The sequence below is a fragment of the Anomaloglossus baeobatrachus genome, chromosome 1, assembly GCF_048569485.1.
Source record: "Anomaloglossus baeobatrachus isolate aAnoBae1 chromosome 1, aAnoBae1.hap1, whole genome shotgun sequence".
NCBI lineage: Eukaryota > Metazoa > Chordata > Amphibia > Anura > Aromobatidae > Anomaloglossus > Anomaloglossus baeobatrachus.
Window position 1 is genome coordinate 163,022,127 of NC_134353.1, and position 27,489 is coordinate 163,049,615.

The window sequence follows — 27,489 nt, forward strand, 5'->3', positions numbered from 1 at the left end:
TAAAATAAGAATAAAATAAAATTGAACGTACAACACAAGAGACAGAATCTGCTTCAAGTTAGGATAAAGCAATTTAAAATTGGATAACTTAATGAAGCTAACTATAATTTAATCATCTGAATAATAGCAATGTGGATAGTCATAGTTTAAAACCACCTGCAGTAACAACTGGTAGTAAAATGTAAATTGAAAATTCTCAAAACCACAAGTGATTAGTATCAATGAAGCATGGGATCTCAGGTTTATGCTTGAAAATTAAATAGCAAAATGGGTTGATATCAGCTTTTCTGGGAGAAGATTTTGCTATTCAAAGCAAAAATTTCAACTCTTTCACTTATTAGAAAATCATCCTTCATTTTTAATTCATGACAAGACTTAATTTTGCAATAAAATGGCACAATTCAGTCTTTTTTACAAGAAATTTTTACATGTCATAAAGGTTTGCGTATTATTAATATTACCTGGTAATATTTTTTTATCCTATGCATAATAGACACGTGGTCAAAATAGTTCACTAGGTTTATGGTTTCATGCACTCATTTCAAAGATGATCAATCAAAACACAACAAACATCAAATTTAGAGGGGCGTTACTTAAAACAACTTGTTTTGCTTAGCAAAAATAATAAAATAATAGTGTAATATATTATTTTATTTATATATCAATAAACAATTCATCTTTTGTTGACTTTTTTTTACTGTGAAATATTTAATGATCAAAGTTGCACATCACAATATAGACATTCATCATATTACATTTAGGAATCAAGGAGGAAGTAAAAAAATGATTGAGGAAAGGTGGGAGGAAGAAAAGCAAGAAAATATCCTCAGAGGAATCACAGGCTGAAAAAATGAACAAGGTTAATATAACACTAGTTACTAATGTGACATTCCATGGCTAGATCATTAACCATCTGAGTAAGCTTCGTCACCTGATGTGTGCTAGAACTGGATCCATAGGTGGGAAAAAAGTATAAGGTAAGTCGTAATGTCACACTAGTCACTAATGTGACGCTTGTGTAGTCATGAAGCAGAGTTGTCAAACATTTTAGAGTCAGATAACAGGATAGTATGTGAAGGATTAAGGGAATAATCACAGGCATGGTTAAGTCACAGTTCTTAGTCAAAATACCTGGAGGACAGGGATGAGCGAATCCGAACTGTAAAGTTTAGGGTTCGTACTCAATACTTTGTGTCCCGTGCTGAATCCCGAACCCTGAACATGGACCTTTTACTGTACATCCAGTTTTTGTTTGGATTTGTAATCCTAATAAAGCTTGTTTAAACATTCAAAATGGAATAGAGAAGGGGTTAATGCCGCACATTAACCCCTTCTCTACTCCATTTTGAATGCTCATCAACGTGGGGCTGCAGCAGACGCCATTATCTCATGCATACTAATGGTTGGTACTCTTCACAACCCTTTCAGGTGAGTGTATATTTTTTGACATACAGCACTGATCCAGTTGGTATTACACTATCAGCGCTCCTTATTTTTAGATTTACAAAGCTTGTTTAAAGGCTGCATAGCAGCCAATCGGTAAGGTTTTTTTCAGTGTGGGCACTTCCAGCCCCATCACAGCCATGTCAATTATTGACTGTAAAAAATAAAAAATGATGTGAGCTCCTGCCCTTTGTTTGATAACAAGCTCCGATACAACAGCAGCTACAAGCTGCAACCCCCAATGGTCAGCTTTACTGTGGCTGGTTTTCAAAAATAGAGGGGACCTTTGTCATGCACTGTACTCAACAAGGTACTAGTGTTACCTTGAAATGGTGAGCTGATCAATTTTGTTTTTCTATATTCTATATTGTTAAGTAAAAGAGCACATGTAGTTCTCCAGATTTTTACTGCAAATTAGTCATCTGAATATGTTCCCCTAATTAAGGACAGAATATTATATGGACAATTACATTGAACCTTAAGCCAAAATGGCACAAAGTATTGACAAAAAGATTCAAAGAATGGATCATAGTTATAATTCAGGTGTATCTCAGGGGTGTCTCATAAACGATAGCTAGCTGGTATCGATATCTTCCACTTCTTCCTATAAGACAGAATGTAAATGATGCAGCACATCAGAAGTTGGCTGAAATAGTCACATAACATTCACACAAGATGTTGATGACAGCAGACTGATGGGCAACACAGAGGTGTTTGCAGAGTAGCAGTGCTGGTCTAGAAGGTGAATACATTTTTTGTTAACCATCCCTGGACCTATTCTACCAAAAATAAGAGGAAGACCCCTATAGTATTCATGTTGATAAAATAAGATACAATCCTGAAAAGTAAATATTGTAGATTGCTTTAGCAAAAGTTTACTATACTAGTTACAATACTGAAGCTACATTTACAATATTATCTTTCTGTTATTTCCATTGGCTTCAGGGTTTGTTTCTATGCCTTAAGGCCTTCATGAGAGGATTAGTTTGTTTTCCCACATTTTCTGTTTCTATCATTTAATTTAATTTAAACATATATTAAAATTAGTTAAATTTGCATTTGTTCTTAACACTTCATTGTGTTGGTAGCAATCAGCAGAATTAAACTGAATAAAAATGGAAATGTATTCATATGGTTGGGTAGGTCCATCAATATGAAAGAATAATACTTTCTTTTTTAAACAGTAAGCTTCTAAAAGCATCTGCCTTATATTAAATACTACACTTCACCAATCACGCATTAATTTATTTTCAGTATCCTGATTAAGCAAATAAAAAGGAAAAATCGCACAAAGCATAGGGCTCATTATCATTATTATTATTATTTTGGCACAAAATTAATAGAAGCTTTTAGTTAAAGAATGGAAAATATGGCATATTTTACTTAAAGGGCTATACTTCATACATTGGATCCAACATTCCACATACAATTTAGATTACATACACTGAAAATCCAGAGGGCAACAATGCTTTAAACTTTTGACTTTGAGGCTCACCATCCACTACAGCTTTGAGGAATGTCATTTTATAGACAATCATCTTGGCTATCTCATGCATAAATTTGACTTGAAACTATTTAGCATAATATTAGTAATGTAGGTTCCTGTCAAGTCACTGCATTGTTACTCTTTTGCTTCTGGTGTTTGAAAAATCTTTTTATTCCTGTATGCTACAAATTACAACTTGATCGCACATTCCCTAATACCCCAGTATATTATTAGGCTGATTCCCAAGCGAAAGGTCTCTAGTTTAAATCAATGAGCAATCTAAAAAAAGAAATAATCCAGCTCATCAATAGTGGTCTATCGGGCAAGCAAATTGACAAACTGCATCTTGTGAGTATCAGAACAGATGGAAAAAATGAAAATTAATTCTGTTCTTCCATTCAAAGGCCAAAAGGTGGATGTCCAGTCAACAAGTCAGCTCTTCACAAATTCTATTAACTCTTGTGCAAACACAGCACTGGAGGCAGTTCGTATGCTTCGCAATAGTGAGACCAAAGACATCCATGAAAGCACCATGCAACACAAGTCTGGAATGGTGACCTGAAAAGACATGAAGAAGTTTCAAATTTAATGTCTAAGAATTGTCGTCTCAAGTTTGCAAAAAGTATGAAAAGTGGACAGGGGAAGACTGCAAACTGGTGATTTGAAGCAATGAGACAAAAGACTAGCCTTTGATGGGTGCAAATGGTCTAGAATAGTGATGGGTGGACACGCAGACAACCGTACCAGCCGAACCATGTTCTCTTTTTTAAAAATCTGTTTCCGGTCCAGAATCTGGTCCCCGTATAAGTCTATGGCAACCAGAATTTGGAGATTGAGACTGTTGGTAGAAGGAATAGGGGAATAGGAGCGCGTGGGCTGTACTTACCAAGGATCTGTCATGGCGGTACACTGCTTCCAGGTTAGGTATTCACTTCCAGAGCCAATAATTAGCCCTCATTGAATATTCACTGCTTTTCCCACCCACTGGTGCCTGTGATTGGTTGAAGTCTGATGAGCCTCCACCTTGAGTGTCAGTGTGTTAAATGACTGCTTCCAATCACAAGCGCTGTATGCATCTGTAGCGTACATTAAAAGAAATAAATTAGCATAGGGTCCCACTGTAATATGATGCCCAGTACAGATAAAAAATCCACTTATATCCTTAACCAAGAATATATAATGCCAAACTTCCTTAAAAATACTTTATTAATTTATTCAGCAAATAAAAACACATAAACAACCATAAAGGCACAGCAGGGTAGAGAAATATACAACTGTGACTCCCACGGATTGGGGGAGGGCGGATGGGGGCCGCAAATTGGATCCTAACACCTTATATAATACGGTATTACAACAGAATCCTCGGTCTGCATACACACATAATAAATATATGGAGGCTAGATTGCTAATACACAACCTACATGGGAACACCCAGAGATGCTCCCACCTGAGCGCGCTGATTCAACAGGTTACCACAAATATCCATAATTATACCATAATTCCAAAGTGTAAATACGTTTATAGCAACACATAGAAAACAGCCCGCTCACCTAGGAACAAACCCCGGTCCCATATAGCAACAATCGATCAAATCGTGCCTATACTTTAGGAAGCATCTATATTGGTTAAGCCCCCCATAGATTATTCACACACCTATGGGCCACAAGGGGAGCCTCCCAGATTAATAATAAGCCAGCTAATATTCCCCAAATGGGGCCTCTTTTCTAGGGACACTCACACCCTCTCGCCCCCAGAACTCCGGAACCGAGAGATATGTGGCTCCCACTCCAAAATCTGTGACCCACCGGTTAGCAAAAATATCCACATGAGAAAATTACAACACAGATTACAATAGTGTAATATGGGCATACAGACCTGAACAAAGTATAAGCGGACCCCACCCACCAGACAGATATAAGTGGATTTACTATCTGGCTGGATGCACTCCTGATGATGTCAGTACAAAAATGTGGAATATGTGGTTATACCAGTACAGATAAAGCCTACAGCTGCAGTCTTCTTACAGCTCTGCGCTTATCTTGGCTGTGTATCAAAATAAGAGGAACCATATGCGACTTTTCTTTCAGATTCGACAAACTTGGTGCTTTACCCGGCTCTTCCTGATTGCCATGGTGCGGTGGCAATCAGGGTAATCAGGGTGTTAATGGCAGCCCACAGCAGCCATTATGTCCTAGACTAGTAATGGCAGGCATCTATGAGACCCCATCACTAATTTGTAAGTGAAAGTAAATAAACACAAACACCAAAAAAATCCTTTATTTGGAATTAGCACCCTCTTTTACCACTTTATTAATCACAAAACACCTCTGCAGGTCTGATGCAATCCACACAAGGTCCCATGACTATCCTGATTTTGCTACAACAGATTCACAGCGCTTGGTCATAGAGCATGACTGACTGCTGAGCTGCAATCAGCAGTGACGTCACTCAGATCAAACACACTTCAAATCCTGAAGATTCTGTGGGTTCCTTCTTTGAACTCTAAGCTTTAGTTCCTTCCACTAATGTTCTGTGGGATTCAGGTAAGTTGAATGGCTATGCCATTCTAGCAGCTTTATTTCCTTTCTCTAAAACCAATTGAGAGTTTCCTTGTCTGTATGTTTGAGATCATTGCCTTGCTGAAATGTCTACCCTTGTTTAATCTTCATCATCCCAGTAGACGGCATCACATTTAATCAAGAATTTCTCACTACATTTGTCCATTCATCCTTCCTTTAATTATATGAAGCATTTCCGTGCCATATGCTGAAAAACATCCCCAAACCATAATGTCCCTACCTCCATACTTCACTGTATTATGGCATCCAAAGAGTTCAACTTTGATTTAATTTGATCCATGTATTTCACAGACTTGTTTAAATGTTGATGATCAAACTTTAAACTCTGTTGAACATGGTTTTGTTTCAGCAATTGAGTCTTGTGTGGTGAGTTTGAGTGCACTACTTATTTTTTTTAGCAATCATATCTACTGATTCCAGGTTTTTCTGTAGACTTGTCTTTTTTACAAATCTTTTGAAAATTATTTTCACTCTTCTGTTTGATGTGGAGCACCTGGTTGTGGCCAGATGGGGTGAAAGAATGCTCTTTCTACTCCCAAATTATGACCCGAATAGGAACCTGTAGTAGTTTAGAATATTGTAATCAATGCCATCAGTATGTTTTGCAACAATAAGATTGTGCAGGTATTGAGACAGTTTACTGGTTTTACACATCATGAGATGTTTCTTGTGTGGCACCTTGGCAATGAGATATGTTTAACAAGTCATCAGTTAACCAGCTGATATTGTTTTTCGAAATGTTAGAAAAAGCACTAGCTATACTTCTCAATACACAAACCTAGAAGTTGTCTCTAATCTAAATGTAAATTCAATACATTTGATAAATGTGTGGATTAAAAAAATAAATATATGAATTAATTATCCAAACAGTCTCGTAATTTTTAAATACAACTTAATGAATGTCAATAAATGAATATATCTCCCTAAATGGGATGATGATGCAGTAGTTCTAATTAGGTTGGTCAATATAGATACTTTCAATACTTTCAAGAACACAGCAAGCACCCAGCACAACCTTGTTGCTAGGCTAAGGCTACACATTTCTATAGTTCAAGACAACATTTGTGGAGTAAAAAAATACTCAACAAAAAAAACAGTGATTTCAATATATAAAATTAGTTTATTGAATAATTATTATAAAAACATGCATGTCAAAATTTTTTAAAATAGTAATGGTACTTCAAAACATGAGGGACGATCTATAAGCAATATAAGGACAATAATTAATGCACAAAATTACATATGGGGCCGACTTGTTTGTTGTAAGATAAAATTATTGTTTCCTTCTATATCATTTTGAAAAAAACATACTGGAGAATCTTTAAAATATTTTTACAGTGAAACTAATGTATCCAGGGAATAGGATGTGTAATATAAAAAGAATATTGTGACTATATGAATAAAGAATAAAATTAATATTGGGAATATGTATCAATCCAATAAAAGGCCAGCCAGCCAATTCTTACAAGGTGTATGTGCAGTATAACAAAAAAGGTGAAACAGTGAAAAAAAAAATTTATAAATATGAAAATAAAAATAAAAAAGACACAATAGTCAAAAAAATGCTGTATCAAGCAAGATCGGTGTAAAAAAGTTTGTAAAAAAGAGGCACAGAGTGACTGGTATAAAATATTAATGACTCTGAATTCACAATAATAAATTGGTGAGCAATAGGCTACAATGGCACAAAACTGAAAAATAAAGTACAAAGTGCAACACAGTACTAATGTATTTTATATACAAAAAGTGTAAAAAAGTGCATAGTGCTAACTTGTAAAAAATCTCCCGGATATCATTAAATATAACACTCAAAAACCTCCTAGATGTCTGGATAAAAGAGGTATATACTGACTGAGTAGAAAAAATTCAACTAATCATAAATCATATAAAGCAGATACAGTTAGGTCCAGAAATATTTGGACAGTGACACAATTTTCGCGAGTTGGGCTCTGCATGCCACCACATTGGATTTGAAATGAAACCTCTACAACAGAATTCAAGTGCAGATTGTAACGTTTAATTTGAAGGTTTGAACAAAAATATCTGATAGAAATTGTAGGAATTGTACACATTTCTTTACAAACACTCCACATTTTAGGAGGTCAAAAGTAATTGGACAAATAAACCAAACCCAAACAAAATATTTTTATTTTCAATATTTTGTTGCAAATCCTTTGGAGGCAATCACTGCCTTAAGTCTGGAACCCATGGACATCACCAAACGCTGGGTTTCCTCCTTCTTAATGCTTTGCCAGGCCTTTACAGCCACAGCCTTCAGGTCTTGCTTGTTTGTGGGTCTTTCCGTCTTAAGTCTGGATTTGAGCAAGTGAAATGCATGCTCAATCGGGTTAAGATCTGGTGATTGACTTGGCCATTGCAGAATGTTCCACTTTTTCACACTCATGAACTCCTGGGTAGCTTTGGCTGTATGCTTGGGGTCATTGTCCATCTGTACTATGAAGCGCCGTCCGATAAACTTTGCGGCATTTGGCTGAATCTGGGCTGAAAGTATATCCCGGTACACTTCAGAATTCATCCGGCTACTCTTGTCTGCTGTTATGTCATCAATAAACACAAGTGACCCAGTGCCATTGAAAGCCATGCATGCCCATGCCATCACGTTGCATCCACCATGTTTTACAGAGGATGTGGTGTGCCTTGGATCATGTGCCGTTCCCTTTCTTCTCCAAACTTTTTTCTTCCCATCATTCTGGTACAGGTTGATCTTTGTCCCATCTGTCCATAGAATACTTTTCCAGAACTGAGCTGGCTTCATGAGGTGTTTTTCAGCAAATTTAACTCTGGCCTGTCTATTTTTGGAATTGATGAATGGTTTGCATCTAGATGGGAACCCTTTGTATTTACTTTCATGGAGTCTTCTCTTTACTGTTGACTTAGAGACAGATACACCTACTTCACTGAGAGTGTTCTGGACTTCAGTTGATGTTGTGAACGGGTTCTTCTTCACCAAAGAAAGTATGCGGCGATCATCCACCACTGTTGTCATCCGTGGACGCCCAGGCCTTTTTGAGTTCCCAAGCTCACCAGTCAATTCCTTTTTTCTCAGAATGTACCCGACTCTTGATTTTGCTACTCCAAGCATGTCTGCTATCTCTCTGATGGATTTTTTCTTTTTTTTCAGCCTCAGGATGTTCTGCTTCACTTCAATTGAGAGTTCCTTAGACCGCATGTTGTCTGGTCACAGCAACAGCTTCCAAATGCAAAACCAAACACCTGTAATCAACCCCAGACCTTTTAACTACTTCATTGATTACAGGTTAACGAGGGAGACACCTTCAGAGTTAATTTCAGCCCTTAGAGTCCCTTGTCCAATTACTTTTGGTCCCTTGAAAAAGAGGAGGCTATGCATTACAGAGCTATGATTCCTAAACCCTTTCTCCGATTTGGATGTGAAAACTCTCATATTGCAGCTGGGAGTGTGCACTTTCAGTCCATATTATATATATAATTGTATTTCTGAACATGTTTTTGTAAACAGCTAAAATAACAAAACTTGTGTCACTGTCCAAATATTTTTGGCCCTGACTGTAAATAACCGCCTAATAATTTAGCAGAAAGCCGAATAAATAGTGAAAGTGTACAGGTGAAATTAACACAGTAAATATTTGCAAGGTCTTCCACGTAGTAAGGTGCAGTGTGCAGATAACAGTGTATCAGACCAAGATGCATGTGATGTGCAAAGAAAAAGACGGCAAAATATCCAGTTTAAAAAGGCAAACAAGCAGCCGACAAATGAAATTAAAGGTGCTAATGTGCTACAGAGCAATGGTAATTACCTAAAGTGCAGTGCTGTATCGTCCCTCTAGAGGTAGAGGTAAAGGGACGATACAGCACTGCACTTTAAGTAATTACAATTGCTCTGTAGCACGTTAGCACCTTTAATTTCATTTGTCGGCTGCTTGTTTTCCTTTATAAACTGGATATTTTGCCGTCTTTTTCTTTGCACATCACATGCATCTTGGTCTGATCCACTGTTATCTGCACACTGCACCTTACTACGTGGAAGACCTTGCAAACATTTACTGTGTTAATTTCACCTGTACCCTTTCACTATTTATGCGGCTTTCTGCTAAACTATTAGGCGGTTATTTATCTGCTTTATATGATCTATGATTAGTTGAATTTTTTCTACTCAGTCGGTATATACCTCTTTTATCCAGACATCTAGGAGGTTTTTCAGTGTTATATTTAATGATATCCGGGAGATTTTTTACAAGTTAGCACTATGCACTTTTTTACACTTTTTGTATATAAAATACATTAGTACTGTGTAGCACTTTGCACTTTATTTTTTAGTTTTGTGCCATTGTAGCCTACTGCTCACTAATTTATTATTGTGAATTCAGAGTCATTAATATTTTATACCAGTCACTCTGTGCCTCTTTTTTACAAACTTTTTTACACCGATCTTGCTTGATACAGAGTTTTTTTGACTATTGTGTCTTTTTTATTTTTATTTTCATATTTATACATTTTTTTTTTTCACTGTTTCACCTTTTTTGTTATACTGCACATACACCTTGTAAGAATTGGCTGGCTGGCCTTTTATTGGATTGATACATATTCCCAATATTAATTTTATTCTTTATTCATATAGCCGTCCCCACGACTTGTGTGTCAATCCTCTGTCTGTCCAAGTTCCGCCACTGCTTCTGCATCCTCCACCTCATCTGGGTCCTCCACCTCCGCCCCAAGCCTGCCTGGTCAGGCCACCAGCGTTCTCACTGCGCAGAAGGAATGACGCACCCCTCATTACTATGCTGGCAGCAGAGCGCAACGGCATCAGGCGGTCTTTAGCTTGACATGTCTTGGGAATAAGAGTCACACAGCTGAGGAGTTGTGGTCAGCTCTGCGGTCCGAGTTTAATAAATGGTTGTCTCCACTCAACCTGCAGCCTGGTAAGGCCGTGTGCGACAATGCTGCAAACCTGGGTGCGGCCCTTCGCCTGGGCAAGGTGACACACGTGCCTTGTATGGCTCACGTGTTGAACCTTGTTGTCCAGCAATTTTTAACACACTATCCCGGCCTAGATGGCCTTCTGACCAGGGCACGGAAACTGTCTGCAGTGCTCACTTCCGCCGTTCAACCGCCGCAGCTGAGCGACTTGCATCGCTCCAGAAGTCTTTCGGCCTGCCGGTTCATCGCCTGAAATGCGATGTGGCGACACGCTGGAATTCAACTCTCCACATGTTACAGCGACTGTGGCAGCACCGCAGAGCCCTGGTGCAATACGTCATGACGTATAGCCTGGGCCAACGAGATGCAGAGGTGGGGCAGATCACCCTGATGGAGTGATCTCAGATCAAGGACCTATGCACCCTTCTGCACAGTTTCGACATGGCGACGAATATGTTTAGCGCTGACAATGCCATTATCAGCATGACGATTACAGTCATTTACATGCTGGAGCACACGCTAAACACTATTCGGAGTCAGGGGGTGGGACAACAGGAAGGGGAGGAACTACAGGAGGATTCATATGCGCAAGACACAACAACATCACCAAGGTCCAGACGTTCATCATCACCAACGCGGCAGGCATGGGACCATGGGGGACAGGGATCAACAAGGGCGCATGGTAGCAGGCGAGATGTTGAGGAAGGTGCAGGAGGACATGAAGATATGGAGGACGAACTGTCCATGGACATGGAAGACTCAGCAGATGAGGGGGACCTTGGTCAAATTTAAGTTGAAAGAGGTTGGGGGGAGATGACAGAGGAAGAAAGAACGGTTAGCACCTCTATGCCACAAACACAGCGTGGACTTGGTCCGCATGGCTGCGCAAGACACATGAGTGCCTTCTTGTTGCACTACCTCCAACATGACCCTCGTATTGTCAAAATTAGAAGTGATGATGACTACTGGCTTGCCACACTATTAGATCCCCGGGACAAGTCCAAATTTTGTGACATAATTCCACCCATAGAAAGGGACGCACGTATGCAGGAGTATCAGCAGAAGCTGTTACTCGATCTTAGCTCGGCTTTTCCACCAAACAACCGTGCAGGTGAAGGGAGTGATTCTCCCAGTTGTAACTTGACAAACATGGGACGGCCTCGTCATCTTCAACAGTCTACCCGTACCAGTAGGACCGTATCTGGTGCTGGTAACAGCAATTTTATGGAATCTTTTCATAATTTTTTTAGACCCACCTTTGCAAGGCCACCAGAGACATCAAGTGTGTCACATAGTCAACGGATGGAGAGGATGATACAGGAGTATCTCCAAATGAACATCGATGCAATGACTTTGCAAATGGAGCCTTGCTCCTTTTGTGCTTCAAATCTAGAAAAATGTCAAGAGCTCTCCAGTTACGCCTTGAAGATTTTGTCGTGTCCAGCTGCCAGCGTTGTCTCTGAACGTGTCTTCAGTGCTGCTGGGTGTGTGCTGACAGATAAGCGCACGCGTCTGTCCAGTGACAATGTGGACAGACTGACGTTCATCAAAATGAACAAGTCATGGATCCAGAAGGAATTTACTACCCCTGTGTCATCCTGGGGAGAGTAAATGCTTGTGGATTTGGAATGTGCTTGATGCAAATCAAAACATCCTGTTTGCAACTAGGGCACAAGTCCTGCCACTGATGGGGTGTCTGTGTGCCCAATTTGGGGAAAAAAGGTAGACTCCGCTTGGAGTAACCCTTGCTTGCTGTGTTTTTTAAAAATGATACAAGATGAACAGATCTGAAGGCAAGATGAAGGCAACATCATGTCTCCGCCTGCACTTTTCTCACAAACCTGCATTTTTCCAGGGACACCCTACTCAACACCGTCTACAGACAGCAGCCAGATCTCTGTCCCTCAGATGTGGTCAAATAAAAGGCCACTTACTGCGACCCATGACAACGCTAAGTGGTTGACTCTATCCCTCTGTAAGCTGTTGGCTACCGAAATGCTGCCTTTACGCGTAGTGGACACACAGGATTTTACAGACCTTATGTCTGTCGCTGTGCCCCAGTACCAGATGCCCAATCACCACTGCTTCTCCAAGAAAAGCATGCCCGCGCTACACCAGCATGTCGCACACAACATCACCACTTCCTTGAGAAAATCTGTGTGCGACAGGGTGCATTTCAACACAGATATTTGGACCAGTAAGCATAGACAGGGTCATTACATGTCACTGACTGGGCACTGGCAAACTATGGTGAGAGATGGAGAAGGGTCTGCTGTACAAGTCTTGCCGTCCCCACGAGTTGTTTCAATCCTTGTTCTGTATGTAGAAGTTAATACACTGCTTCTGCCTCTTCAACCTCGTGTGGGTCCTCTACCTTGGCGCAAACCCTGTGTGGTCAGGCCACCCTTCCTTGCAACTGCGCACAAGGACTACCACACACCTCCTTACTATGCTGGCAGCAGAGCTCAATGCCATCAGGCGGTCAAAGTTTTACTTTGAAATGTATGGGAAATGTGAGTCACACCGCTATTACAGAGAATAGTAGTCAGGCAGGGTCAAAACATTAATTGAGGATCAGGAACAGAATGGGACGGCCAGGAAAGAATCAGAAAACAAGCAGAGGTGAAATGCGTATCGGCCAACAAGGTACATAAACAGCAAGCAGGAAAAGTAGTCAGGTAACAAGCACACAAAATCATAAAACTGAACTGGGGGTAAAATTAACCAGAGGTTCATAGCTATGTCTGGCAGTGGTCTGCAGACAGGATGGGCATAAAAAAGGGTGTGGTGTCTTCCCATTGGTTGTAGCTGAATGATGGTATTTCATCTGTGAGATACCCACCAGCTACATTCAGCCAGAGATTCTGCATCTGTCAAGGTAATGCAGCCCAGTGGGTGAGCATAACCTGCGTCCACCTGCGCCGCTGGCATCGACTACTCTCCCATCATCAGCACTATTCATGAAAGGAACACGTTGTCACCTGGCGACCGGAGTACAAATTGACGGAGCGGACTCCGTTGGTGACTTAACAGCCGTGTGCGGCAATGATGCAAACCTGGCTGCGGGCCATCCTCAGGGCAATGTGACACACGTGCCTTTTAGGGCTCACGTGTTGAACCGAATTCGCCAGCAATTTTTAAAACACCATCACGGCCTACATGGCCTTGTGCAGTGGGCACGCTCGCTATGTGCTCACTTCCATCGTGCGCACACAGCAGCTCAACAACTTTCATCACTCCGGAAGTCTTAGGGTCTGGCAGTTAAACGCCGTAAATGCGATGTTTCGACACGCAGGAATTTGAATCTGCACATGTTGCAGCGTGTGTGGCAGCACCGCAGAGCCCTGCTGAAATACGGTAAGACATATAGCCTGGGATAACTTGATCCAGAGGTGGTGCAGATCACGCTGCTGGAGTGGTGTCAGATCAAGGACCTATGCACCCTGCTACACAGTTTTGAAATGTCGACGAAGATGTTTAGCACTGGCAATGTCATTCTCAGCGTGACAATTCTGGTCATCTACATGATGGAGCACACTGTAATTATTATTCGGAGTCAGGTGTTGGGACAAGAGGAAGGGGAGGAAGTACAGGAGGAGTCATATGCGGAAGGGATAACAAGATCTACGAGGTCCAGATGGTCAGCGGCACCTATGCGGCAGTCATGGTGAGGGAGAGGGATTAACAAGGGCGCATAGTATCAGCAAAAAGTGTTGATGAAAGTGCAGGAGCCCATGAAGAAATGGAGGACGAACTGGCGATGGGCATGGAAGACTCAGCAGATGAGTGAGAGCTTGCTCACATTTCGGTTGTGCGAGGTTGGGGGGAGAGGGCAGAGGAAGGATGCACGATTCTCACCTCTCTGCCACCAACACACCAAGGACTTGGTCCTCCTGGATGCACAAGACACATGAGCGCCTTCTTGCTGCACTACCTACATGACCCTCGGATTGTATGAATTTGAACTAATCCTGAATACTGGGTTGCCACACTGTTAGATCCCCGGTACAAGACAAAATTTGGCGAACTAATTCCTGCCATAGAAATAGACGCACGTATACAGGAGTATCTGCAGAATGTGGTACGCAATCTTAGATCTACTTGTCCACTAAACACCAGTGCTGCACAGAGTGAATCTCAACGCTTTGTCATGGATAGGAGGAAATGGTCTTTTACTTGTCCACATCGGAGGGACCGAGGGATGGCTGCTGTGCTGAGATGGCGTTGAGTACGGTGTCCCTGCACAGTTGCACTTTTGGTCATATCCCAAAATGAGTTGAAAAAGGACAGATGCTGTTGGAAAGGGGAACAGGTGTGTTGGAAAGGGGAAAAAAGTTTTGGTCCGTGGATTTGGTGGTTAAGCAACTGTAACATTTGCTGAAGAAACAACATCTGTTACAGTGGGACTGGCAGATTTGGATAAAGTGGTATATAATCTGTGACCGATATATAACGAAAATTAATAAGAAAAGAAAGAGAAAGGTATATATCCCCATCAGCAGTCAGTGTCCACCGTGCTCCCAGTTGGAAAAGGAGAGGTTGGCAACTTGAAGGTTTGGTGGAGGATACAGAGCTGTGTGGCTATGAAACTAATAGTAGCCTGAACCGAGTTAGACGCCATTTGGATCTGGAGACTGTGAGCCCTGTTAGCGTCACAGGGTCCACATGCCCACCCAGCCCAGGAACTCCCTGTTAACAACACAGGGGCCATTGAGTACGCTGACCGTGTGCGTAGGGGCCACACCTGTGGACAGCAGGCGCATCAGCAGCAGCAGGCCTGTTAATGCCACTGGGCTGCACAAGCAGGACTGTTAGGACAGGAGCTGGTCTTAACCGTTCTGCGTTACCAACTGTGGTGGTGGCCTGCATCCACCACCCGATCCCTGCCTACCTCTGGCCTAAAGCCGCAATGGGTTCAACACATGGAGGTGTGCTCTTTCGGAGCATAATAGAAGACTGCGCACCTCCTGGTTGGCTCCAGCCCCTTTTATAACCTGGGTCCGCCCCAAACCAGGGTGAACCACAATGCACCTCCTGGAGACAAAAGTAGAGTGACACGTCATGAGTGGCATAACTAGCGTCCTATTTGGAAACGCAACTTCAATGATGACCTCATGGCTGCCATGACCCAAACACCTCACCAGTCATCGTCTGAGCATCAATAATGCGGTGACAAGTCATAGGTGTGGGCCTCTGCAAGACATTTGGGAGGACACCTGATGCCCTGTGGTCTATATGGGACCCCCACATCAGGGCCAGGGCCAAAGAGTTCATTACCGGACCTAGTCTCTGATGCAGGAAGTGCCTGAGCATGCTCAGTATCATGAAATACAGTCTCTGAAAAAAGACTATCAGCTTTAGCATGGTGTCTATGCCCAAAACAGGACTTATACCCGGCACGGAATGCAAGCACCTGTGCAAAGAGGCTTTTCACACTTAGTGTGGGAGCATGCGCTGTATCCCGAAATGAAAACTTAGCGTCAGGAATGGCACAGTCAGGCTGAGCATACTCACTAGGCGAAACACTGTAATTATGCTGCAGCTGGGGTACATCGGCACACGCATGCGCACTAGCTGCCTCTCCACACTTAGACGTGGAGGGGAAATTTGTCTTGGAGATGCTGTCTATGAACAGAAGGAAAAGCTAAAGGAAGCCTGACTTTCTATCCCTCCGAATTATGAAATGCAGCAATGAATTCCATGAGTTTGCTATAACATTAGCGTAGCAAAATGTGCATGAGGGTGTGATGTAGAGGTGCTAGAAATAGCTTGTCACCAGTGGGGCACTAATGGAATACAACAGCCAGTTCTATGATGCCACAAAATGGCAGTATTTTGTGCTATCATTATAGCTTATTAAAAACAGAGCACGAGGTTGTCATGCAGAGGTGCTGCACATAGATTTGCAGTAGTGTGAATTGACAAAAGTACAATAGCCACGTTTAGGATACAACTAGGTACAGTGAGTGTTTGCTAGTATAATGGCTGAGTTTAAAAAAGTTTGAGTGTGCAATGCAGGCAGATGTCCTGCAAATAACGTTCCAATACTGTGAATTGACAAAAGTACAATAGCCACGTTTAGGATACAACTAGGTACAGTGAGTGTTTGCTAGTATAATGGCTGAGTTTAAAAAAGTTTGAGTGTGCAATGCAGGCAGATGTCCTGCAAATAACGTTCCAATACTGTGAATTGACAAAAGTACAATAGCCACGTTTAGGATACAACTAGGTACAGTGAGTGTTTGCTAGTATAATGGCTGAGTTTAAAAAAGTTTGAGTGTGCAATGCAGGCAGATGTCCTGCAAATAACGTTCCAATACTGTGAATTGACAAAAGTACAATAGCCACGTTTAGGATACAACTAGGTACAGTGAGTGTTTGCTAGTATAATGGCTGAGTTTAAAAAAGTTTGAGTGTGCAATGCAGGCAGACGTGCTGCAAATAACGTTCCAATACTGTGAATTAACAAAAGTACAATAGCCACGTTTAGGATACAACTAGGTACAGTGAGTGTTTGCTAGTATAATGGCTGAGTTTAAAAAAGTTTGAGTGTGCAATGCAGGCAGACGTGCTGCAAATAACGTTCCAATACTGTGAATTGACAAAAGTACAATAGCCACGTTTAGGATACAACTAGGTACAGTGAGTGTTTGCTAGTATAATGGCTGAGTTTAAAAAAGTTTGAGTGTGCAATGCAGGCAGACGTGCTGCAAATAACGTTCCAATACTGTGAATTGACAAAAGTACAATAGCCACGTTTAGGATACAACTAGGTACAGTGAGTGTTTGCTAGTATAATGGCTGAGTTTAAAAAAGTTTGAGTGTGCAATGCAGGCAGATGTCCTGCAAATAACGTTCCAATACTGTGAATTGACAAAAGTACAATAGCCACGTTTAGGATACAACTAGGTACAGTGAGTGTTTGCTAGTATAATGGCTGAGTTTAAAAAAGTTTGAGTGTGCAATGCAGGCAGATGTCCTGCAAATAACGTTCCAATACTGTGAATTGACAAAAGTACAATAGCCACGTTTAGGATACAACTAGGTACAGTGAGTGTTTGCTAGTATAATGGCTGAGTTTAAAAAAGTTTGAGTGTGCAATGCAGGCAGATGTCCTGCAAATAACGTTCCAATACTGTGAATTGACAAAAGTACAATAGCCACGTTTAGGATACAACTAGGTACAGTGAGTGTTTGCTAGTATAATGGCTGAGTTTAAAAAAGTTTGAGTGTGCAATGCAGGCAGATGTCCTGCAAATAACGTTCCAATACTGTGAATTGACAAAAGTACAATAGCCACGTTTAGGATACAACTAGGTACAGTGAGTGTTTGCTAGTATAATGGCTGAGTTTAAAAAAGTTTGAGTGTGCAATGCAGGCAGATGTCCTGCAAATAACGTTCCAATACTGTGAATTGACAAAAGTCCAATAGCCACGTATAGGATGCCACTAGGTACACTGAGTGTTTGCTAGTATAATGGCTTCGTTATAATTAGTTGGAGTGTGCAACGCAGGCAGATGCGCTCTGCAAATGTCTTGGCACTAGTGGGACTATAGCAAAGTCCAATAGCCACGTATAGGATGCCACTAGGTACACTGAGTGTTTGCTAGTAAAATTGCTTAGTTTAAAAAAGTTGTAGTGTGCAATGCAGGCAGACGTGCTCTGCAAATGTCTTTGCACTAGTGGGACTATAGCAAAGTCCAATAGCCACGTATAGGATGCCACTAGGTACACTGAGTGTTTGCTAGTAAAATTGCTTAGTTTAAAAAAGTTGTAGTGTGCAATGCAGGCAGACGTGCTCTGCAAATGTCTTTGCACTAGTGGGACTATAGCAAAGTCCAATAGCCACGTATAGGATGCCACTAGGTACACTGAGTGTTTGCTAGTAAAATTGCTTAGTTTAAAAAACTTGGAGTGTGCAATGCAGGCAGATGTGCTCTGCTAATGTCTTTGCACTAGTGGGACTATAGCAAAGTCCAATAGCCACGTTTAGGATGCCACTAGGTACACTGAGTGTTTGCTAGTAAAATTGCTTAGTTTAAAAAAGTTGTAGTGTGCAATGCAGGCAGACGTGCTCTGCAAATGTCTTTGCACTAGTGGGACTATAGCAAAGTCCAATAGCCACGTATAGGATGCCACTAGGTACACTGAGTGTTTGCTAGTAAAATTGCTTAGTTTAAAAAAGTTGTAGTGTGCAATGCAGGCAGACGTGCTCTGCAAATGTCTTTGCACTAGTGGGACTATAGCAAAGTCCAATAGCCACGTATAGGATGCCACTAGGTACACTGAATGTTTGCTAGTATAATGGCTTACTTAGAATGAGTTGTAGTGTGCAGAGGACAAGAGGGTACAGTGGCAGGATTGTGGTGCTCTGGGTAGAGGAATGGAAGCCTGCCTTTCTATTCCCTCCTAATGGTGAAATGCAGGGAGGAAATCCCTGACCTGGGCTACACAGATGCTGTTGCTGTTTGCAGGACCTGTCACTTATGGCTCTCTGACCCTGCCGCTTTGAGCCCTTAAAAGGACTGCTAGAATGTGCTCTCCCTAAGCTGTCTAACGCTGTGTATGCAGCGCATACAGCTGTATCGGCTATAGGACTCAGGAGGACGGAGCTGCGACACTGATGTCTGACACCAAAGACGCAGAAGGCAGATAATGGCGTTCGTGAAGAAAATGTCCGGTTTTATAATGCAGGGACATGTGACATGCAGATCCTATCACACATGCCGTTGCTTCTCTGGCTCAAAGTCCACTTAGGTGTGTGTGTGTCTGTGATTGGCTGACATGCTGGCCCGCCCCACAAGACGCGCGCGCTTAGGGAAGGAAGACAAGAAAAAAAAAAAAAAAAATGGCGATCGCCATTATAGAAACAGCAGTGATCTGAAGGCGCTGTTCACGCACACTATACACTGAAATGTGATAATAGTTTGATTCACAGAGTGACTTACACTATTACAGCAGAAACCAAGCTAGGATTTTGCTGTTTTTTGGCTGCTAGAACCGTTCTCGAACGTTTCTAGAACTATCGAGCTTTTGCAAAAAGCTCGAGTTCTAGTTCGATCTAGAACATGCCCCAAAATCACTCGAGCCGCGAACTGGAGAACCACGAACCACGTACCGCGCTCAACTCTACTTGTAAGGTGAAATGTTACCAGTAACAGCTGTGCAATCGGCCTGTTTAACTGATTGGTGGTGGTAGTTTTTGTTGGACTAGTGAGGCGCATGGCAGTGATCGTACAGAAGTATTGTTGAAACCAGAAGTTTACATACACATTGTAAAAAGTCACGTATGCATGTTTTTCTTACTGTCTGACATGAAATCAGTGACCGGGAAAGCAATGCTGAAAATTCTGATTTTGAACTGAAATATGAAGAGGAACATGATACCCAGACAACTAGTCGGATGCAAGAAATCCATTCTAAAAACATGGATGTAATTTGGAACTTGCAGCCTACTCAGGCTGGTAGGTAGTCTGCTGACAATATCATAAAAGCTACTTCTGGTCCTACTGGGTACGCTATATCAAGAACATCTCATATAGATCTGTATTTGCATTGTTCCAAAATATGACTATCCTAAATATTCTAATATAATTGACAAACATTGAGGGACAACTTGTTTATGGTGATAAATGGAACAAATTAGATGTGACAGCTTTAAATGATTTTATTGTTTTATTTCTTTTAGCAGGAGTATACAAATCTTATGGTGAATCAACTAAAAGTTTGTGGAATTCCAAAACTGGTCACCAAATATTTAGAGCTACAATGTTTCTTGAAAGGTTTCATGAGATTTCTAGAGTACTGCAGTTTGATAATAAAGCAGATCGAAATGAAAGAAGAGCTAAAGCTAAACGAGCCCCTATTAGACATGTTTGGAATAAATGGGTAGAGATTATACCAACATTTCAGTATATAATATTGGTGAAGCTGTAACTCTCGATGAACAACTGGTGGCATTCCGAGGTAAGTGCCCTTTCAGACAATATATACCAAGTAAGCCAGCAAAGTATGGTGTCAATATATGGACACTTTGTAACAGCAAAAGTTCATACGCTGTAAACGCTCAAGTGTATACAGGAAGCAACCCTGGAGACAAAGCTGAAAAAAATTAGGGTATGCGAGTTGTTCTCGATTTGACTCATGGACTAAATGGACAAAATGTCACATGTGACAACTCTTTCACATCCTACCAAATGGGCCAGATGTTTCAAAAAAGACAATTTACTTTGTTGGGTACTTTAAGGAAAAACAAGAACTGCCACAAGGTATGCTTATTAGTACAGATGTGTATAGTTGTACTTTTTATTTTACTGGCGATACAACAGTTGCATCTTACATTCCCTAAAAAAACAAACAGGTCATTCTAATAAGCACAATGCACCATGACAATGCAATACGTAATCAAGAAGACAGAAAGCTAGACATGCTATTAGATTATAATGCCACAAAAGGGGCAGTTGATACTCTATATCAAGCAATATCAACATACACATGAAAACGCAAAGCCAATTGATGGCCAATAATTTTACAACATTCTGGATGCCTCTGCATATAATGCATTTGTTTTATGGAGAGAAATCGACCCCAATTAGAATATCAATAAGCTGCATAAAAGAAGATTTTTTTCTCAAAGAATTAGGAAAATCCCTAGTTAGGCCATATATCGCAGCCAGAAAAGTAAACCCCAGTAGTGAAGGAGCAGCAGCCGTTTTGAATAGTGTCCAGCAGCATGCTCAAGAAAGACACTCCATGGCATCCACCAGCACAGCTTCCAGCCAAAAAAGGAAGCGTATAGCTTCTGTCCATCTTCTTGTAAAACAAATCTGACGTGCTGAGTGTGCAAAATATCTATGTAAAGAACATGCATTTTATTATTGTGTCCAATGTAAAATTGCATGAACCAGTTTAGACTAACTTTTTAGAAAGAAAAAATAAAAACTGAAGTTTTTTTTATTTATCATAAGTTGTTTTATAAAATATGTTATCACAAAGTTAGATTTAGTTAGTTTTTATGTTGTAGTAATAGAAATCTAAAGCATGTTTGTTATTTGTGTGCAGAATGCTATAAAGCGAACATAATTACAAACAGCACATGTAACCTTTTTCTAAAAAAATAAATAAAAATTAAGTTTTAACTTAATTTTTCATTTGTCTATGATCAACCATGTTCACATACAGTTTAATAATGATATAGGTATTCAAATAAAACACAGTAGCTAAAAATCAAGATTTTAATAAGTTGGGTCATATTGACCCGAAACAGTGCAAGTTTATTGTAAATGCGAACAGAAAAGCATGGTTAACTCCAAGATTGTCTTCCTGATATTTAGTAAGGTCTAAATGTATGCAACATTGTCTGTAGCATCTAAGGAGTTGTTCCCATATCTGGGACTTTGAAGGGCCTTTGTGACAGAAGATACCTAAAAGTGACACCATTCTAATACCCCTCAAACTGCTCTAAACCACATTTAAGAAGTCTGTTTATCCTGCACAGAAACTAAAGTAATGTGGATGAAAAAAATGAAAAATATTTTTCCCCACAAAAAATGTGATTTTAGCCCCAAATTTTGTATTTTTACAAGGGTACCAGAACAAAATGCATTATACAATTTGTTTTCCAGTTTCTCCAGAGTAAGCTAATGCCTCACATGTGGTGGGAATTTACTGTTTGGGCACACGGCCCGACTCGGAAGAGAATAAGCTTAAGTCAACATTTTAAATGAAAAATTGTCTGAAATTGTTTGCAGATGCCATATTGCGTTTGGAGAGCCCCTAATGTGCCTAAAAAGGGGAAAAATAATTATTTTTGCATTGCAGTAATCTGAGAGCTATATAATTTTATTTTTTTAAGTCAAAGCTGTGTGGTTGCTTGTTTTTTGTTAGCCATTCTTATTTTATCACTTTTTATCTCAATTTTTGGAGGGCGATATGATGACAAAGCATAGTTTTTTGCCACAATGTTTAGTTATTTTTATTATGGTGTTCACTGAAGGGGGGAACTAGTGTAACAGTTTTATAGATCGGATTTGTCCAGATATGGTGATACCAACTATGTATACTTTTTGTTTATTTTCTTACATAAATATACATATTTTTGGCATAGATATTTTTTCATTTATTTGCTTATCATTTTGTGTTTTTTTAATTATTATTACAATTATTTTTTTTTACTTTTTTACTTAGTCCCACACTAACTTTTATTACATTGATTGCTGTTATAATTCATTGCAATGCACCAACATTGCAATGGATTATAGCTGTCAGTTTTACACTGACACAAGCCTCTGAGATCATGCTGCTGGTACAATCCCAGAGGCTTGCTATAGCTAGGTGACCAGGCAGTCATCCTGATATTATCATGACAACTTTGGGTTACCATTGCAATGATCGAGCCTTGTGATCACATCGCAGCGATCCCGATTACTTGGCAAAAGGGAGTGCACTCCATCTCCTAGTCCCTAAATGCTGTAATCGCTATTGATCACAGCATTAGTTGGGTTAAACAGCCAGGGGCGGTGCAGGGATTGCTCTTGGCTGTGAGAGCTTGAGCCGGGCTGTCAGGAAAGCCGAACAATCAGCGCAATCATGGGGCCACAGCACTCGTGCTCCCGTGATTACCATGATGTACCCAGTACATCATCGGTCGGTGAACTCCTATAAGTCCCTTAGGTACTGAGTACGTCATAGGTCATAAAGGGGTTAAAAGTGGTTTAATACAATCTTAGGAGACCTCAAAGTATTATACCCATTTTTTGGGCAATTAAAAGCTTTTCACTATTGAGATTGACAGCAAATTAATTCTCTGCATATCAATTTTCGGTAAAAATGTTTTCAAGGTTGATGAATTTGGATTTTAAAATATTTGATAATCTCTAATAGGCAATGATATGGAAAATATAAAAAAAAAATCAAACCTGTTTAAAAAATAATTATTGAATTTTTACAAGAATGTTATAATATATTTTCACACAGTAGTTCTTAGTAAATGATAGTGTTGATAGAAATAGAAATGATTTTTATTTGTTTTTTTGTTTTTTAAACAATATAGAATATATAGAAAAGTGCAGTGGTTGTACTCAAAGAGCAAATAGCTTTATACAGCTGTGTTTTTCTATTTTTTAGTAATTCATCATTTGGTATCTTATTTTTCTCTACCTCTCCCACAGGAGTATCTTATTATTCCCCTTATTGTCATCATTATTGTTTAATTTCTGTTCATTTTATGTATTTGTCTCATTATAAAAGAATTTCATTCAGCCACACATTTTTGTAATCTGAGTGATCATATACTATTATTTCATGTTTGTCTAGTGTGTCCTTTATTTTTTGCATTACTTTATTCATGCCCCTATTTGTTCTCTGCACATTTTTGTACTTTTTTTTTACTGTTTTTAATTGTCATTTAATGAATTAGGCACATCTTACTCTTTTACGCCCTTTGAACAAAGCTGCCTTGTATAACGTCCTTCAAGTATAAAACAGGTGGTGTTGTGGATGAATGTGAACTACATTATAAATATATATACTGAACATAAAAAAATGCATCTATATTAAAAAATTGTATCAACAAATAGGATCAGGTTTTTCATTTTTTCCTTTTTTTTTTAATTTCTGCTAAGCTATACTGTGTTAAAATATTTAACTCCTAGAAACAATTTTCATCTCTAGAGGAGTTTGCTCAATTCAGTTGTTTACAATGTAATTTGTGTCGTTTTAATATAATTATGTCCCCCAAAACAGCAACACTGTCTGGCTTTAATATACAATTTATTATGTCAGGTGTTAAGTAAATCGATTCTGTCTGGTAATGGCACGATTTTTCCCCAATAGTGTATTTTATAAATAGGCTTTTTTGCAAATTGCTTTCAAGCTCATTTGTTAGAACAGCTTGTGGCTAAACAAACAATGCCACATACACATTCACAAAACATATGCAAAATGGAAAAAAAAGCTACTATTTTAATTTTAGCTTCATAAATACTTCCATGAATTTTTCATAATGGGAACTTATCTTCAAATTTAACTTAACTTTAATAAAAGGAAAAAAATATATGACTAAATGGGCAAAAAGACACTACTGACCAACAAATAGACAGATGTCACAGATCCAAATTATACATGGAACTACACTGAACAAAAATATAAATGCAACACTTTAGTTTTTTCTCCTATTTTTTGCATAGAGTTTATTAGTTTGGAGGGCTGTGCGAAATTGCTGGATATTGGAAGGAACTTGAACACACTGTCTCATACACCGATCCAGAGAATACCAAACATGCTCAATGTGATATGTCCAGTGAGTATAGTGGTCATCCAAGAACTGAGATGTTTTCAAATTTCGGGAATTGTAGTACACATCCCTGCAAAATGGGTCTGAGTTTCCTTATGCTGCAACATGCGTTGCTGGTTGTGGATGAATAGCACAACAATGGCTCTCAGGATAAAATTACAGTATCTCTGAACATTGAAAATGCAGCAATAAAATGCCCCTATGTTAATTGTCCATGGTATATGCCTGCTCCTACCTTAACCCCACCACCACCGTGGGCCACTCAATTCATAACGTTATCATCAGCAAATGTGACGCCCCTGGACTATCAGGTCGTCACAGGGTACTGCACAAGCTGCCCTTTCATGCAGTATTCCACCTCCCTCTTGGTTCTGGGTCCCTAACTATATGGTGTTGCCTCCAACAGCAAATAAAATCCTAGATACACCTTGCACCACACCCACCACACACACCAGTGGACGGCTTGAGTGGAATACCTACCTATCTCCTACCTGGGGGGTCAGGGAGGGTTGTGAGGAGTGTAGTGAGTCTGTGTGTGGAGAGAGGTTGGGAAGTAGCCCTCGAGCCGTGAGGAGCTCAGAGGAAGTTGTGAGTGTTGACTCCTGAAGTACTGTCTAGGTTGCAAACAGTGGTCTGGGCCTAGAGGAGTCAAACCCCCAGTCGCAGGGGATTGTGGCGACGTGCTCGGACCTGTCGAGGAGGACAGCCGGCAGCCTAGCACTATCACCGGTCCAGGACCGAAGGCACGACGGGATACACGGACCCTAGGTCGCGGAGTAGCTTCAGGCAACCCAACAATTCACCTGAGAAGAATGGAGCCTTTATGATCTGTTCCCACCCGCTCCAGAATCGGGGCATTAGCGCAACAAGGGGGATAGGACTTTGCAATTCAAAATGGTCCAGAAAATCTCAAGTGTGAGTCCTCCGAGCAAGCTCCTATACTTAGCCATAGCAGGGAGCGGGGCCCGGCTAATTCCATGCTACCGGACCCATAAGTTGAAGTCAAACTAAGTGCCACGAGGCAAGTCACAGATCACCAGGCAGCATCATTGGGGACGGGACCCAGACGAGCTCCCCTCAGTGGCAGTGGTGCCCAGAGACTTGGTTTACCTGGTTGTCAGTGTCTGCTTATGAACTGAGTGAGTACGAGAGCGACCACTACATGCCTTGGCACTTCCACCTCACCGAGTCCCGGGGCAACCCCCTACCCGTGGAGGGTTACAACATCTTACTGCCCCACTCCATCACCCCAGGTACTCCCAGCGGCTGCTGCGGTAATCCCCAATTTGCTGTACACCACTGGTGGCTTCACGAACTGTACATCAACTCCCATGTAAATACCCCCCGTTTAATTTGAGTAGCCGCACGACCCCCGGGTCCAGAGACCCTCGAGCCACAGCGAACCTGGACCCGTCTGCTTCCACGGGGGAGGCACACAAACCACTCACAAACACAATGCCATACACACAGTCTGCCATCTGCTCTGCAAAGTTAAACCAGCGTCCATCCATGAATTGAATATATCTACAATGTGTCAGATGGCATTGAATGTGATCATATGCACAATCAAGTCCGTTACAATGACAAACTGCAGTCAGGTGGAAACGACAATAATTAAAACGAACATGTAGATGAGTTTTCCTGAGCTGGTTTGTGACAGTTTATGCAGAAACTCTTTGGCTATGCAATCCGACTGTTGCAGTAGCTTTCCAGGGACTTGGTTTTAGATGATTTTGAAAGTGAAGATGCTGGATGTTGAGGTCCTGGACTGGTGTGATTACACAGGGTCTGTGGTTGAGAGGCCAGTTGGATGTACTGCCAAATTCTATGAAATACCTTTGGAGATAACTTATTGTAGAGAAATGAACATTCAGTTCATGAGCAACAGGTTTGGTGGACATTCTTGCAGGCAGCATGTCAATGGCACGCTCCCTCAAAACTTGTTATATCTGTGGCATTATGCTGTGTGATAAAACTGCACATTTTGGAGTGGCCTTTTATTGTGGCCAGCCTAAGGCAAATCTGTGCAAAAATCATCCAGTCTAATCAGCATACTGATACACCACACGTGACACGTGGATGGATTATCTCGACAATGGACAAGTGCTCACTAACACAGATTTAGACAAATTTGTGAGCAATATTTGAGAGAAAAAAGCTTTTTGTGTACATAAAATAAGTCTTAAATCTGAAAGTTCAGCTCATAAAAAATAGGAGCAAAAACAAAAGTGCTGCATTTATATTTTTGTTCAGTGTATATTAGGCTGAAGCTAGGTGACAGGTTTGATGCACAACAGTCAATTGTAGTAAGGTAATTTTATGTTAGAGGACCAATGAGCTTCACACTGCTTTCAGCACCATAGGTCATCTACAATTTCTCTTTAAGAAAATGTTTAAAGTTATAGGGAGCCTGTCAGCCAAACTGACATTATACACTGATGCTGAGCTTTAGGGTAACAATGTTTTGAACTTTTGACTTTCAGGCTCCATATCTCAACATGCAGTAAAGCTTTGAACGTGAGACTACTATCATTTTATAGACAATCGTCTTGATTATTTCATAAATAAAATTGACTTTAACTATTTAGAATATTATTAGTTATGCAGATTATTGTCATGTTTCTGCATTGTTACTGTTTTGCTCACAAAAATCTAAATTTAAAATTTGTATGATTTTTGTAGTAAATCAACCTTTTGGTTTTCAAAACTGCCTGAATCCTTCTGGGCATGCTCTTGATTAGATTCAAACATGTCTCGACCGAAATCTTAT

General features: G+C 40.5%; 1 pseudogene; it reads left to right on the plus strand.

Moving 5' to 3' along the window:
* Positions 1–27,489, plus strand: part of LOC142291578 (uncharacterized) — a 99,159-nt pseudogene that overhangs the window by 25,259 nt on the left and 46,411 nt on the right.